At 42.6% G+C, this 17,581-nt stretch overlaps 1 protein-coding gene across 4 annotated transcripts in view; it reads left to right on the top strand.

Annotated features, from left to right (window-relative positions):
* LOC308192389 (uncharacterized protein) overlaps positions 1–17,581 on the top strand; it is a 58,053-nt gene that overhangs the window by 13,616 nt on the left and 26,856 nt on the right. For 2 of the 4 annotated variants that reach the window (XM_080585946.1, XM_080585948.1), the window contains one exon: positions 811–6,794. The exons of 1 other annotated variant lie outside the window; for it this stretch is intronic. The gene's annotated coding sequence lies outside the window, so the exon portion shown is untranslated. Of the gene's footprint in view, positions 1–810; positions 6,795–17,581 lie in introns of those variants that run through there. One more of the 4 variants, XM_080585950.1, reaches the window with a different exon arrangement.

The raw sequence follows: 17,581 nt of genomic DNA on the forward strand, positions 1-17,581 counted from the left end.
CTGTGTTTCTACGGAAGGGAACTGCCCATAAGGATCACTCTCTTGTGGTCTTACATATTTCATTCTATGGGATATTGTCTCCATATTCTATGGGAATATGAAGAGGGGAAAACTACCAAAAATATGGAAAGATGAAGGCAGATTTCAGGTGAGGCAAAAGAGGAGAAAGTAGAATAGGAACTGGGTAAGGTTATGAGGACAAGAAAAGTGTCAGAGCCTGATGTAGGGCACAGCATGAGGCTGAAAGGGGATGGAGTGAGGCCAAAGGGCTCGTGGCCCCCTTGGAGGATCCAGGGTAGGATCCACGGGTGCCACCTTTCAGCACTGGTGTTCTTACTTGCAAATAACCCACAAGCCACATGTGTATTCACATATGCCTCTGGCAAGCACTGCTTAAAATATACCAGCCTATTACTGCCACTAGGTGCCATTAGTAGAAGCAAGTAGTGCAACAGAGCTAACTGTGAGTGAAGCACCTGGTTCTCCCACCCAATAATACATTTATTTTAAAATAAATATTAAACTTTTCTTTCTCCTGAATTTTATCTGTATGAGACTTACAAAGTTTGAATAATTGAGCCCTCAAAAGTTACACCGTGCCATAATCAAGTTTCTCCTCTTGTGTGTATAAGTTAAAATGTGCTTGTGTGATCACATGCCTGGCCCCAGCTGACTAATATTGGGCAGCTGAAGTTGAGTGACCACTTGTGAAAAGTTTGATTAAATGGCCAAACGTTTTTTAAAAGGTTTTAATTGTGTATAGCAATAGTGAATAACTTTTTTTTTTTTTTTTTTTTTTTTGTCTGGAAGTGGAAGAAGGATCACCTTTGTACTTCTTCTTGGAGTAGAAGACAGAACAGCGCCGTGCAATGCAGCGTTGAGTTGTCCTCGCTGGATGCCCCCAAACTTCCAAGCGTAGGAGAGCCACAGACACCAGTTAACATTCAGTTGTTCCCTGACCACAGGAGCTCACCTTGATCTTTCTGGCCCTCCGAGACATGAGGCTGCCAGAACAGTCTGGAGAAGCTTCCGATGACCCAAGCAGTCCGTGGGTACAGAGAAGGTTTGACTGTTTTATCCCTCCTGCTCCTCAGTCCCATTTCAATCAAGCTCCAAAATGACAATCCAAGGTGGGTAGAATGAGAGTAAGTCCTGGGAACAGAGACTTTTTTTTTTCCCTTGCCTTATATGCTTAATAATTTCTAGTGAGGGCACAGAAAAGGCAGAAAGGCAGGTCTTGGTTGCACACTGAATATTGATCAGACTGTTCTGCATCTACTAATTCTTAAATAGAGATGAGCCATTGCTGCACTGAGGAAAAATAGGTATGTCGGTGGATTTACACTTTAAAAATAATCTTACAAAACTGCATTGTCCCCACCCTACCTGGAACCCCTCTACCTCCTTCCTCACACAACATAACTCACAGGCCACCCGGGTTCCTGCAGTACCTGCAGAACATGTGGCGGTCTGTTCAGTTTTGATGAAGAGCACTTCCAAAATTAATTATCTAGAAACAAACATTAAATGACCATTCTATGTAAGACAGAAAAAAAAAAAAAGAATTATTGTGGAGGAACGAAAATTTTTGTGAACGTTCCCATTGTGCTTCGTAGTGCAGCCTGCACATCCTCCTCCAGCCCCCTGCGCAAATGAAAATGTAATAGAAGCGAAAGCGACGCTCCTGTAAAGATTTAGATATGTGCCTAATTTCCAGCAGGTGCATAACGCTGGTGATCCGATGTGCCCTGAATTAAGCACGCCTGGAAGTTTTTGCTGAATTGAGACCTAGGGGTGTGTTGTACTGCGCCTGGCAGCGACTTCAATTAGCTCTGGATGTGACTGTCGGACCCAGATCTTGGGGGCTGCCTGGCCTCGCGCCCCTCTGCAGAGCTGCTGCCCGGCTCTGATTTCTCCCGCACACTGGAAGGGCGCTTGTTCCCCTCCAGTAATTCCTCAGCACGCTGTTTGGGATTTGCAGCTATAAAAAGCTAAATAGTAAGTCAGTGTTAAGCATAACATTTTAACTGTTCCCGACGTTTTTTCTTTTAGTAAAAGGATACCCCCATAAAAGAAAAAACAGTTCACTTTAAAATGCTTATGCAGGCAAAACAAGTTTACAGTCTTTTACCCTGATGTTTTATACATCAGTTAAGGTGGGGATTGTATGCATGAATCTGAAAAAAAAAAAAAAAAAAAAAAAGAAATGACAAGAAAAGAAAAATTGAAAGCTGTATGCTGACAGGTGTAGATGTGCTGAGATAACAAGGATTATATTCCTAAATCTAATATGAGGATGGGTTATATCTATCCCTTGCCAAAATTAAAAAAAGGAAATCTGATCAGCATGGTAGGTAGCTGACTTTGACCCAAAGACTTATGGAATAAAGTGCCATTTGCATCCTTTTTCTTTTCTGCAGTCTCAAAGCAGTAATAAATAGTGCAATGGCAAAGAAGTAGCAGTGAAATGCCTCATTTTAAAACTTTTTTATATTAATCTGTTTTCAAAAGGAATAAAATAAGAAACTGAAGGTAAACAGTTGTGTTTAATATATAAAAAGCATATAAAATAAGCTTTAAGATTTATGTTTTTATGTATATGTGTTTATACTTCTTTGATGGCTGTAAAACACATAAGAATGAAAAAGAGATCTTTATTTTTTTCCCTAAGCATTTTATATGCATCTGTTTTTCTAAGGCATCCTGGTGTCAGAAATCACTTGTAATATGCATGATACGGGGCCTTTACCGTGATACACAGTTTTACTAAATAATGGAGTAAATAGAGGGCTATACGTACAGTAAATAGGAATGAAGTGTGGTATTATCCAGTGGAGGAAAAATAAAGCAGTCTGTCTACCTCTGGCTGCAAGGTTTGCCTTACACAATACAATGCCCGATTATCGTTCTGCTGGCCCCACGGACCATGTCAAATCAGGGGACGTTCAGGCTGAGCAACCACGAAGGGCTCTCCATCCCTGGGGGCCGCTTCCAAAGCATCGTCATGAGACTGGGACACGGACACACGCGGCCAGGCTGGGTGTCCTATTGGCTGAGCCACCCCTGGGTGCCATGCAGGAGTGGCAGAGGCTGCCGGGAAGAAGCTGGGCTGGGGTTGTTGCTGCTGACTTCAAGGAAGGGCAGGCTTCTCCTTCTGACCAGAAGAGTCAACACTTATGACTGAAACCTTGGAATAAATCTTTGAATAAAGCTTACCGTGTCCACAGCTACGAGCTAGTACATCCATCTACTTGCCATGCTCCTGTTCATACGTAAAATGATGAAAAAAGCTTGTTCTTAAGGACACTCACAGGCTGTACAATGCTGCGCTGAAGCTTTTATTACATCGATTCAACTACTTTCCATAGGTTATGCAAAGTAATCTTTCTGTATCTCACTGAATTTGCATCCTGGGAGTGATTGATACTCCATGGGTGATGAAGCTGACGTCTATTCCCCACCACACAGGTGTGTGATGAATCCTGGTTTGAGGTGTGCTATTATTTACTGCCAAGGTTATTTCATAAATCCAGTTTCACACTTCTAATTCAGACCTGTATGCTTTCTGAGAGGAGGGCTCTGTTATTAAGTCATCAGTTCTGGAGAAAACTAAACCAAACTAAAAGGCACCAGTAATAGATTGGTTTTATTCCACTCCATAAATGCGTGAAGTATTGTTTTATTATACATTAAAAGTGCGATTATGTGTGATGGTGTCTTTGGATCATGTCAATAGATGAGTGCTGCTTTTCATTGCTAGCTTTAATCAGGGTGTAGATCACTTTTAGTTTTCTAGGAGATTTGTTGGGGAGATTGTGAAAACATTTAATGCTCATATTGGAAAGGGGGAAAGAGTCTCTAAAACTGCCCAACAGGTAGGTACTAATTTTCAGACTATCTGAATATTGGCTTTTATGTATCACTTGCCATTAAAAAGCCAACCCTTCCATTTTCAATTATTTTCCTTTCTAGGGACAGGGAAAAGATGAGGCTTTTTGGAGAGCACATGCTATTACTGCTGGCTATTCAATGGCAACCACTGGAACCCCTGCCTACGCTTTACAACAGAAAAAGTATTTGCTGTTGGTTGTGGAGTGGCAGAAGCTAGTAGAGAATAAGTGCCTGCCTAACCCCTGCCAAGCAAGAAAACAGGGCAGAAATTTCAGAAGCAGGAGAGACGTCTGGTCTTTTTTTTTTTTTTTTTTTTTTTTTTTAGCCTAGAAGCAGGTTAGAAAGTATGATAACACTCTTACTGGGTTGACTCGATCATGAAACAGCTCTTTTTGCACATTACCCATCAGCTCAGCATAGAATAGCCCGCCTACTTATTTGTTCTTGATTGATCTGGCGCCTTTCAGGCATCTGAAGAACAGAATCATCCCCATCTTTTTGTTCTCTGAGGTATAAATTATACAGTATAGTATATATTTTTTTCTTTTAAATCTTTATTTAGAGTGCTCAGGGTGGTCTGTGCCCTGAATCAATGCTCTACAGCAATTTTGTTCCTGTGCTCTCGTTCCCTGTGTGGGCTGTCTCTGTCTGCATGGTCTCTTTCTGGTTTTCCTTTTCCTTGATGGATGTGATGGCAGCTGTGCCATTGCATGGCTCCAGCTGTGCAGTTGCATGGCTCCAGCTGTTCAATTCAAGCCAAGCAGGCATTGCACTGTTTGGATGCTCAAGGCAGGAATGGACATAAAGTTCATAAGTGCTTTTGTCCTTCTGCTAAGTCTGCCCTCACCCAGCATATTTCATTCCTTGCTAAGCTGTATCAAATGCAGACTCCCAGCGATATCTTCTACACAGTTTATTTGGACCCTTAAGACCCTTCCTTAAGATATCGTCCCAGAATGTTCAACGAAAAATAATTTATTCAGCTGCTCTAAAAGATAAGATGAATTAAGATTTCAGTTGACCTTCTTCTCTCTTTTCCTCTTTTCCTATGTATTGCTTCAGGCATACCTCTCTTTGAACAGGTCCACCTGTTTTCCATACCTAAATCATACTGGGATCTTTTTGTATGAATACAGAAAATCTGTATTTCCAGCAGCTATGGCTCTCTTGGCATCCCTTCTCCAGAGCCCTTGCCATGAGTAACCTTTGTGGGGACTCTAACCAGGACAGAGGTTACCTTCCATTCATGGTTAAACTTTGTCATGAGTATCTTCCTTTCAGTTTTAGTTCTGTCTTTGCCCTGTTCAATTTGGCTTTTATCTTGTCTTTTATAATAAATTTGGCTAGCCATTTGTTCCCTCTTCTACTTCCCCTTTCTTTTCATAAATATAATAGCTGGACGAGATTTCTCTATAATCTTATTGATACTCTTCCTGATAGGAACATCTGTGGACAAATTATACTGTTAGGATTGACTGCTTTGGAAAATGTTGCCTGTGAATTTTGGAGTCTTGGCTCCCAGCTTTAACATGGTGTAGATGAAACAGGTCCAGCAAGGAATGAGTGGGGAGCATGAAATATCATGATAATGTAGATGGGATGACACTGCTACTTCTACTCCTCTTTGGTCTCCTCCTCCTCCTTAATAGTCTCAGGTGTATGTTTGCTTTTGCTCTCTCCATGACATGTTGCTGCATTTTGTAGTCTCCTTTGCATGCCTTCATCTGGTAAAGAGGTAACCTGGAAAGTGAAATAGCCAGAAATACAAAGACATCTGGAACCCATAATGGGCCATTTGAAATGTGCTGTGGGCTGTCACTTACTGCTTTGCAACCAATCCAACAAATTTTTTAGTTATACATGGTTTGGTGGAGTGACAGCATTACAGCAGGTAAAATAAGAACTTGTCTGCATGTGTAATGCACTGACCCCTGATGCACATAATTTGTGGTAAGGTGTGAGAAGCAAGGAAGCCACCAAGAAGCAAAGATCTAAGCAGGGACTAAACCATTCACCTCTGCCACCATTTCTTTTCCATTGAAGGAAACAAAACCAGACTTCTAAAATTACTTTGCCACTGTCCTCTAAAACCTGTATAATTAATTTTCCAGGTGAAGTATGAACAATATTTTCTTCTATTGACCTTTGTTTTTGTAGGATATTATCTCATGGTGCACACATCTTATTTTAGTTTCTGGTCTCTTGAGAAGGAATCTACCAGTGTTTGAACACCCATTTGTCCTGATGGCAGGGTTGCTCAGTGCAGCTCTCCAAACCAATTTGCTTGAAGCAGAGAAGCCTAATCTCTATTGTAAGGAAGAAGAAAGGAGGAAGTAGTCTAGTTTTCTCCTGCTTTGATGCAAATCTTGAACAGTTCTACATCTGTCTTCAAAAAGCATCATCCATACGGGTAATGAGTTAAGAAGTGGGGTCAAATGTAGACAAGCATTTTCTGTACAGATAGTGGGAAACCACACAGAAAAATCAGTGCAAAGACCACTCATTCTGCATATGCGGACACAGCTAATTTGCTGCGCATTTCCCCCCTTTTAAAAAGAGGATACGTGTGGCACTTACTTAGAATGGATGTTTGGCATTGCTGTCAGACTAAATCCATATACTTCCTTTGTATTAGATCACTGTTTTATTTCAAGAGTTACATGCATACAGGATGACAGCAAGCTGATTTTCCAAATTGCTCTGCTTTGTCACTGTTAGCTTCTGGCATTAGGCCATGCAGATACTCTGTTTTGAGATATGTTCTGCCAGTTTCAGAGTTGTCCCTCCAAGTATCTCACCTTTCTGAAGGTCAGTTATGCACCTATGGCTAGTGGTACACTACAAGTTGTTTTTCTTTTTCATGAGCAATAATTCTGTAACTGTATCAAGAAATAAAACCATGCCATCTCCCAGCACAATGCTCTATTGAGAAACCATTTGAAAACAACCTATGATGGACATGGGCCTTGTCACTAATAGCCAGTTTTTTGAGTCCTGTGAATATTTCCTGATACAGGTCTCCTATTAAATAAAGCGGATTTTTGAAAAAAATTCTTCTCCGAATCCTTTTGCTTTTCAATGTGAACCAGCTGGAGTACCAGCCACGACCTATCAGGGTAAGTATTTTTCAAGCAGCGGAGTAGGATGGCTGGAAGTGCTGAGGAGGCAGAAGTACCTGGCCGAGGAAAAATTGGCTTCCCGTTTTGCCAATACCTTCTTGGCTGCCAATTTGCACAGAGCTGCAGGTTCTACTCGGGAGTGGAAACTTTCTGATAGTGTTGCACAACTCTGGAGACTCACTGCCACTGAAAATATAATTAGAGATCTGGTTATCCAGCTAGAGGTCAGGAAGCTAGAGTTAATTGCTAACCTGTTTATCCTACTCAAGGGATAAAGCACATAAATACAGTTAGAAACTGCTCAAAGCCTCAGAGATCTCTGCTGAAAGCCTGCTGTAGGCTTATGGTAACAGTTTTGAAAGAGCCTGAGGGAATGAGAAATGTGGGATGGTATACCCACACTTGTGCAGACGGATCCGCACCAGCAGTTTGCAGAGGTCCTGCTTTGGCTACAGCCCTACCAGCACATTTCTCCCTCACATCTCCCTCTGCCAGTACAGGCAAAGCCCCTCTATTAACTGAGGCTGGTGTGACCTGCCCTGCTGGAAGGGGTAGATACGTCCCCGGTGACTTAAGAGGGGAAGGTCCTTTTGAAAATCAGACTTAGGTACTCTTGAAAAAGGTGTCCCAGGCTTTTGTTGAGGCAGCTCAGTCCTCCAAACCTTTACGTGTGTGAATAGTCCTTACCCTTCAGCCTAGCATGGCTGAAATCAATGCCTTTTCACATGCCCCTTTCATGTTTAAATGGCAGTAGCCACAAGTAGTTTGTTTACTATCCTTTCATTACCTGATTTCTACATTAAAAAAACACACACATAACTATTCTGAGCAGGTCAGGAAATTCCTCATGCCTGCACAAGGCAGTCCACTTTCAACTGGAAGATTTTTGTTACCCCACGTTCTTTTTAAAAACTCCTGTGTGCATGAAGGCTTTGATGACAGAGCCCACACAATGCAGCCAAACTGAATGGGATTTCCACAGGGCTGGGGAAGGCTGCTCCACCACTCCCCAAAGGCAATCTTCCTCCTGAGTCTTCGCTCTCTCCTCCAGAACATTCCTGGGCTACAGCACTTGAAAGAAGCCAGAAGACTTATTTTTATATCAAGGAAATGTCATTTTATTTTTAATCTCCTCACACCGCAAAACCCAGCGTTTTTATCAAAGTTTCCAGGAACATTTCCCTCCGCTGCAGGTTGAGCATGGTGTTTCTTTCATTTTCTAAATTTTCACCACGTAGAAGTGATGGGGATGGGTTAAGCTGCTCGCCTGGGCTCCCCTACCAGCTGTTAGGTATCTCTGGAGGGCAGCACAGCCTCTCCTGGGAGAAGGGCTCAGGAGAGGTGACGTGGGGTCTGTCGTGCTGGATGAGAGGTTGTGTGACGAGATAAGGCCCACCCAAACTATGACGATTGAAAGCAGTTGTAAAATGGCAAGGTTTTGACGGCTTAAACGGTGGCTCTCTGCTGAGGAAATACTTCTGCCCCTCTCTTCAGGATAATACTCAAGTATGGACCAAACTGTAAGCGTGGGCTCATTGACTCCAAAGGCAATTAAGAACGTGCTTTGGCCTTGCCCTGAAGCAGGGCCCTGAGCGCTTGCTGGCACTCCTCATGCACTACTACCATCAGGAAGCATATTATTACCACTTGCTTAACACAAACATGATGGAGCAGTTGATTCATATTATTTAATAAGAAGATGACTGACTGTTCTGCATTGTCTGTTTGTGTCTTAGGAGCAATAAAATGAATCCATTAACTTATTAACTTTTATTTTGAAATCTTTCATGGAACTGTCATGTTATTTTGATTTGAGTAAGTGATTCATCTTTTTTTTAACAACTATTTTTTTGGTCCAGGGAGACTTATGTACTTCTGTTAATAGGTCAGAATTACGAGACGTATCACTCATGTTCAGAATCTTTTTGTAGTGTATAGCTTATTAATAATAGATTTGAATATCAAAATAATGATATGCCATTTCAGCATTTAATTTTGGGGAAACATTCAGAAGATTTCCCCCTTGTACTGGCACAGTCAGTGATGAAGACGGAGGGAAACGAACTGTACTGTAGGTGGGAGCAGAGACACTGCAGCAGCTAACATGAAGTTGAGCTTTAAATTTTTATGACAATTCATAAACTATTTTTCTAGCTGAGACCCTGGCTAATCGCAGCCTCTCCCTGACAATTTTCTTGTTCTGATTCTCACGGATTTAATAGTGTTCGTGGGGGGTGAGCCGGGCGAGATAGCTTGCTCTTGTAAGCTGCTTACCCTTGTGTATGTTTTTCTTCAGGAATGTCATGTCTTCAGCAAGCGGTTTGCAGACGAGTGATTTCTCTCCTCTTAATTCTTGTCTATCTAATGGTTTTACTAGTAGAGGGTGGACATGTGGGTTCAAAGTGATGGCTCTGAAGCCTTTATTCTCAGTGAAACTGTACTGGGATGCTATTCTTACACCCGATAACCCTTCATGCCTTCCCTCAGCTCCTTTCCATCCCTTTGTCCCCCCAGCTTGGGGGTCTCTCCAACAGCTTGCAAAACTCCTCTCATCTCCCATCTCGACTAACGCTGTCTTTTCCTGTGTACATCCACATAGTGATTGTCAACTCCTGGCATCTCCTGTCCTTACTCTCCACCCAGCATCCCCACCACACAGGAAGAAAGAGAAGACAAAACAAGTTTGGTTTAACTACCCCAAAACTTTATTTCCTAAGTGGAAAGCTTTCAGGAACAACTCCTACACTGCAGGTGAGGATTCCTTTTCTAACCCATTTCACTGGTGGGGGGCTACTGGCATCCTCCTAGGTCACTATGCTTCCTTTTGGAGGGCAGAAGGGTTTGGAGGAGGACTGGTGGACACAAGGGCTCATCTCTTCCAGTGTTATGCAATTTATTTGGTCATTTGTCTCTACTTCCCCTTAAATGCATTCCTAACCCTGCTTTATCCTGGAGCTGGGCCCCTTACAGGCACTGGTACCCCTTGGCATTGGTGTTGCTTTCTGTGCTACGATGTTGGAGCAGAACCTCATTTTTAGGTGGAAATAGCTTTTCCTCTTGTGTGGTAATGGTGACCTCTGCCTTTGGTAATGTTCCCAGATACCCCGGGCTAGGATCATCTTTCTGGCTGGTCATTCATATCTTGTCTCTCACTTTCTCCTTGCACCTTGAATAACTGCTGAAGCCCTGCTCTCCAGCCTGTTGAATGCAGCTCTCCTCTCTTCCAGTAAAGATATAGAGCAGCTCCAGTCTTTCCCTGATTACTGTTGTACCTTACTGCAGTGATTCCTGCTTTGCCAGCATCTGCAGTCTCATGGTCCTGTCCTTGTACTTGTGCTTTCTTTTCTGAATGAGCTCATTCATATGTTACCATCTTGCCTCTACAATCCATTCTAGTGCCATTTCAGCTGAAAAGTCTGCAAAAATTGCCACCCACTGAAGGCTAGGTGCAAGACCCATGAATATTCTCAATATCTCTTTTATTTGGATGTGCCTTTCAAACACTATTAAATACATCCCTAGCTGATTCAGTATCATCTGTTAGAGCCTATGGGTAGCCCCTCCCACCCAGCAGCCACTCAGAGAGTGAGGGTAGTGGCACAGATGGCCGTTGAACCTGCACAGCCAAATATCTGTGTCCCCTGTTCATTCAAGTGGGAATGTTGATGGCCATCGTCCTTCAGTGTGCCCACTTGGGTGGGAGTAACCTGCAAGTTAAAACATCTATTACTTTAAGCAAATGAGTTTGGAATTTACAAGCATTAGCTAGGGGCACAATGCTTCAATGCAGGGCCTTTTGGTGTATTTATACTCTGCTCCCACCATGGATCCTCAGTTTTGATTGCTGTGTTGACTATGTACTATGAAACACACAAGACTAAAAACTAGACATAAGTTTAATGGTCTCAAGTTGCACCAGGGGAGATTTATATTGGATGTTAGAAAGAATTTCTTCACAGGGAGGGTGGTCAAGCATTGGAACTGGCTGCTCAGGAAAGTGGTGGTGTCCCCATCCCTGGGCATATTTAAGAGATGTGTGGACATGGCACTAAGGGACACAGTTTAGTGATGGAACTTGGTAGGTCAGGTGGATGGTTAGATTAGGTGATCTTGAAGGTCTTTTCCAAACCAGATGATCTTGCGATTCTATAAAGTCCATATGATAAACATTGATTCTGGCCCTGAGACCGCAAAGTGTGTTTAGAGGCAAAACAGAGATTGTCCTTATAGCTTTTTTCACCACCCACTGACACTTTTCTCCTGCTGTATTTCTATCGTGCACGGATGCTGTGCCAAATATTCTCAATGCTTTCCCTCCATGTGTTTTACATACATTACCTGTATGATATACAGTAGTGAGCAGCTTTAAGATTTTCGTGTGGCTTACCTCATCCTCTCAACCAGGAATTTCATAAATAAATCACTGTCTTTCAAACATTTTTGCAGGTTGCATCTGTCTGAAGTGTGTGCGCTTCAATAAGTGTGCCTGACAGAGAAATTAAAAAGAAAAATCATCTCCCAAACAGAAACTATAAGAGGCATGTTGAGCTAAACACTCGCTGCACATTATTACAAGGGGAATGTGATTTGAGAAAGAGTGTTTGGAAAGTAGAGGTGACATTTTGTTTCCCTGAGCTTAGTGGGCCAGAACTTCACCTGGGATAAATTGACATAGATTCATTGAAATCAATAACTGATTTGCACTCTCTGGGACCAGTCCTGTTAAATTCTAGCCATCAGTAGTTGAAGGGCATATTTTTTTCCTAAGAAACTAAATATTTCTTCATACTATGTCTTGCTGTTTGGATTTATTCAGTTTTCTGTGAGTAATTCAAAGAGATTGTCCACAGAGACTTGTTTTTCAATAGAAATGTGGATTTTTAACTAAACAGATTTTTCGAAGCAAAATAAGTATGCTTTTCCTGGAAAAATCTGTTGTGTAAATAGATGAGCTTATGTATACATATAATAAGTACATATATATAAGTTTTTCATTAAAAATGAAAAATTTTGGCTGAAAACAACCCCACATTTGGTCTGGAAATGTCATCCCAGTGCCTGATGGGAAGCACAGTTTGGGGGTGTAGAGCCTCTATTTCCTTTTGTATGCTCTATTTCCCTGCTTTGTGGACACATGGTGACCAGGACAGGAGTCTGTGAAATGCCAGGAGAGATGTGGTCTGGTTGGAGAGGCCACCCCATGAGGAGGGTGTGTGCCTGAGGCCTGGCAATGTCTGCGAGGGTTTGCAATGGGGTGCTTATGTTAGTGTTTTGGCCTTTTTTTTTTTTTCTTTATCTGAAGAGTCACTGGCTTGAGAATTCCCAACCCATCTCATCTTTTTCTCCAACAGTTTTGGGGCGGGGGTTGACAAGAGAGAGAAGGAGGTGAGGTCTTGCCCATCTGCCAGCCCAGGAGCCAGCGCCTGGGCCCAGCCTCCCGCCTCCCGTTGCTCTCATTGCTTCCCCAACCAGGAACATTGCCCATTTGGGCAGGGACTGGAGGTCCTGTTGGAGATCCCATTTTTTCACAACCTCTCGGATTCCTCTGTGTTTAGGCAAATGGGCCCGGCATTTCCCGGCTGTGCCCACTGCCAGCCTCAGCACATGGGGCCATGAGCAGCTGTCTTCAGCTCTGGTGTTGCCACCTCCAGGTGCTTCGATTCCTGCAGCTTGCCGTCTCTAAACAGCAGAGCAGCGTGTGTGAGCTAAAGGGCAGGCTTTGTGTATCTTCTAGAGAATAATAAACCCTCACGCCATTCTGGTTTTTGTTCCAGGACACTGTGGATAATCTGAGTCTCCCTGGGCCTGATGCTTATTTGCAGTGAGGCCACCTTACACCAGGGGCCTTAAAAAGGCAAACACTAAATTTGCACTCTCTTTAAGATCTTCTTTTATCGCCCAAAGGGGGTAAAGTGGCCTTTGCGGAAAGGAAAGGAGAGTTTATTTACTCCCAAGGCAGTTTTACCTAAACCCTGCAGGAAGGTTGATTTTCCTATATCCAGTTTTGTGTCCAGATTGCACTCGGAAATAGCAGTCTAAATACTAATTGCATACCTACGATGCGCAGCCGGCTCTTTGTTTTTCCAGCGCACACCGCATGGCACGGCTCTCACTGCTTCCCGCTGGAGCCCGCGTCCCTCCCTGGCTCTTGCTTTGCTTCAGCTGTGTGTGAAAAACTATTTGTGTGAACGGCCTCAGGATTACCAGAAAAACAGCACAGTTAAAGAGGGCATGTTTATACTTAGAGGGAGCTTTATTACATTTTAATCTTTATATGCTTAAACCTATAAATATGTGCTAACACCAAAATCAATTTTGAACTTTTAAACTTGATTTTAAGGCCATCTTTTTTTCCCATTCCTTCACTGAACTGGGGGGGAAAAAACACCACCAACAAAGCAAAAGTCTGAGTAGTGATTGCACACTGTAAGTTGCTGTGCTCTTTTGCATAAAAGATTTTCCATATTACAGCAGGGGGCCTTCCCCTGATATGTCAGTAAGAAGAAAATTCATTTCTTACACCCGCCTGTCATTTGCCCTTTTATGATTGAACCATATACTGCTAGACAACCACAGAAATGTCAAAAGATTCTGCAAGTGAATACATCTGATAATCACAGCGTTTGGCTAAATTTAGGACTATGGCGGTTAATACTCTGCAGTGTCCGATAGAGAGGAAAGGAAAAAAAAAAAACTGTGGAAATCCTATTTTGCAGTCAGAAAGAGTGATTACCTTACATGATCTATCACTTTAAATAGTGCTTCTATTTGTTAATCTTCTAGATTTTAATTTTTAAATTTTTATTTTTAAATACAAACCAGGTCTCTAAAGACTTCAAAGAAGCAGGTATGCTTTGGGCTGCCTTTTCAGTTTATGAATTTCGAGGTTAAAGCAATTCACCTTTTCAGAGCGCCTGCAGAGTGCACACAGCCCCTGGGGTCTGTGCATGCTTTGGGGCATGAGGGGTGGAAGATCTTCCCAAGGAGCAAATTTTCTGTACTGGTACTGTAGGAAATCATGGAAAAGTGAGGGAGGTTTTGCATGTGGAAACCCACCACAGCATTTTTGCTTTATATGAGGGAGACGATGAATGTGCTGCCTCTGGAAATGTCCTGTGCAAGCATGTTCCAGGTGAATGTGTTTGTGTTAGCAAAGAATATTGTATTTATTAAAATAAACCAGATGCAGCATTTTGATGAAATTTAAAATCTAAGTGGGAGCCATATGGTCTATCCCAAAGCTTATTGATATCACTGGGAAGATTCAGCTAAGACTTTTTAAAAGGATAAAAAGAGATTCTGATTTTGATTTTGACCGAATGGTGTTGGAAATTTAATTCCTAAAAATACCTGGATAGTATGAGAAATAGAACTGTAGAATACTTCAAGGAAACATTTAAGATTTTGATGTATTGGTAAAGTTATTTCACTCAATCAAGACTATTTAAAGCGATATAAACACTCACTGTTAATCTATAGTAATCATTACATGACTCGAATAAGCATAACCTGGCAAAATATACACCACTTGGGGGACCCTGCTCTGCACCTTGCTCTAGTGAGACTTTTTCATCAGTTGTGCGATGCTGAGGCTTTGAAAACGTCACCAGTCTATAGCCTAATACGAATCGATATAACTAATAGTATCAGACCGATATTACAAACAAATCATTTTCTTACCAGAGCAGAAAAATCTTTCCATCAGATCATGAGAGGATACTGAAGTGAAAAATGATTTTGTATGAAGTTCTTTCAAATGGCTATCATCTGTGTATGTAGCTACTTAGGGTTTTCTGAGAGTAGTTTGAAATTCTTGTTATTGATTTGATGCATTTTAATGTATTTTCATGACCTTTCAAAACACATTGTTAAAAATTTTGTACTTACTTTGTTGCTGTGTAAAGACATTGATATAATTAATATTTCGCCTGTGCACCTCTTGTATGAATTCCCCCTTCCTCATCGACATCTTGTACCTATAGCAGTAGGGAGCACTGTCCCCTTCCTTTCCTACTGGAGAGAAACACCACGATCAAAGAGGGATACAGTAAGGAAAGAAAGGGATGAGGGAGGTGGCAGGCACCAGTCACCTTAGAGGAAAGTGCTTAAAAATATTTTTTGAGTTCCAGATATATCTTAGTTTCGTGATTATTAATTTAGCGGGAAAGTTGGGTTTGGGAGACAAGGAAAACTTGTGGGTGTGGGTGTACGGTGGGGGAGAAGGAAATGGGAAAGGTGGCAGAACGGTAAGAAGCTTTCTGCCAGGATAATGAAAGATGTGAAATGGCTGAGGTGAGAGAGTAACACCAGAAAAGCAAAACAAAGGAGAGCAGGACCAGATCCAGAGCCCAGTGGGTGAATGATGGGGTTTTTCTGGGCCCAATTACTTGGCACCAAGAAGGGACTAGGAAAGGCTTCAGAGTATTTTTGCCAGTGGGACCTGCTGGGCCACTGAGTCTTATCTCTAGCATTTTCAGATTTTAGTTCCCTCTAAAAAGAAATGATGAAGTACGCCAAAGTATTAACAGAAGAAAATAGAGAACTTCAGTGCATTTGTCAGGATAAAGCTATTAATGGGACTGGAACTATGAAGAAAACTCAACTCTTTGGTTAATAATGGCTGATGATAATATTATTAATACGGATGTTTCACACTTCATTTTTATTTCATATTATATTCTTAAATATTTAAAATGGGCTTTAAAATATGGCTATTATTAGGGCTTATCAGATGTTAAGTTAGATCGCCAAGTCCTTTGCATATAGTACATACATACAGGAGCTGAGGCATACGCTCCATCAAATTCCCTCTGTGGAATTCAGTATACAAATTACGGGATACTAAGATTTGAAGTAGGATGTTTGCAAAGTAGGGTAGGTAAAATTATTGTTTGGGGAGTGTTTTCTGGAGGTGGTGGTATTGATTGCCCAGGGGATCCCAGCTCATCCTTGCAGCAGTCGCAGGACGGTTTTGCATTACTTGTGTCCATGGGCCTGGGGAGCTGTTTGAGTTTGTGGGAGGGGAAGGCCTGACCACTCTGAGCTGGCTGCAGTGGGCCTTTGCACAGCTTGTCGGCATCAAAGGGGTGACCAGCTGCTGTGGCTTTGACAAGCTAAACTCAAACTCAGCATCTCTGCAGTGGAGTCACTTTTGCTTGTCTCGCAGCCAGCCTGAGCAGGGCAGATGGAGGGCACGTGTCTTGCTGGAGGTCAGACAGGAAGTCAATAGCTTCACCAAGCTGAGATACTGGGACCTTTTATTTTCTCAGAGCCATATGCTCCTCTCTTTTACATCGTCTTGGGGTGGCAGATGGGTAGAAGCCACATCCTTTCAGGGCAAAGGTGGCTGGCGACAGGGTAAATGCCTCTGCACCTTGCTGGAGGGTGCTGCACATTGTCTGTGCCTCTTACACACCAGAGACAGGTCTGGGGAAGATGAGGGTCATTGGGAACATCCATTTAGCTCTGCTTCCAGCCCTGCTTGCACTGCTCAGCCTAACACAGTGCAAGCGTCCTTGTTTTGTATGGTGAGCTTTTCTACGGGGATGGTATAAGTCCACGTATTAGTAGAACTAATGAACTAGTGGGTGCCAGTCCTGCTCCTGGAGACCCTGGAGGATGTGCAGACGGGTAACCAGAAGATTTTACACCATCAGATCCACAAATCTACCAAATGTCTTGAAGGACACAGTCTCTGCCCTTCTTTTGCTGATGCTCAGTCCCATTGCCTCAGCCATAGGACAGGGCAGTGCTGGCAGGTAACTATGCAGAAAGGAGCCCTGCCTGACTGGGGACAGGGTTTTTTTATGTGAGCCAAAACTTTGAGCCTGGGTGGGCCCAGGAGACACCTGAGCTGGCTTAGAGAGGGGATGGGGGGATGCATATCCTCCCATGTGCCCCAGCTCAGGCTGCTGGTGCCAGTGACTGGCAGAGCACCAAGCGGGGCTTCGTGTCACAGCACAACGGGGTGTCACACCTCCGAAGAAGCAGCAGCCCTCTCGCCTCCTGAACGCTAACAGAGACTTTCCCTGAGAGGGTAGTATTTCACAGGAGGCACGTCAAGTTGCTGTCCTGATTATACAGCTGCTAGCCTAGTTCTGGGAAACGAGCTCATGAAAATGAGTGCAGAAAATGAGCCTTCTAATAAGGCTCAAAGACTTTGAACTTCCCCTATTGTCACTGTAGGTCTTCCCCTACTTGCTTAGCAGAGGCAGAACTATTCAGCTACAATCAAATAATGCAAATGATCTGAAGAAAATTCATCCTAGAGACACTTGCTGGATACACTGCTAATATGGTTTCCTCTCTTTCACTATTCAACCAGAATCTAGGATGACCTTTCCAATGAAACATAAAACCTACAATGTGCACCCTTACTAATGTATTCTAATGCAATTAGTTCATACAAAAGGCTTGTTAAATTTGCAGTATCTGCTTTCACCTTTACAATAATTGCTAGTGATCCCAAACCATAAGTGTGTGTCATTCTGCAGGGCTCCTGAACTGTAAATAAAATGGAAAGTTTATTTGATATCTCTCCTGCCTGACTCCTTAACAGCATTGCTTTGCCT

Source organism: Anser brachyrhynchus, assembly GCF_964034855.1.
Source record: "Anser brachyrhynchus genome assembly, chromosome: 3".
Classification (NCBI taxonomy): Eukaryota; Metazoa; Chordata; class Aves; order Anseriformes; family Anatidae; genus Anser; species Anser brachyrhynchus.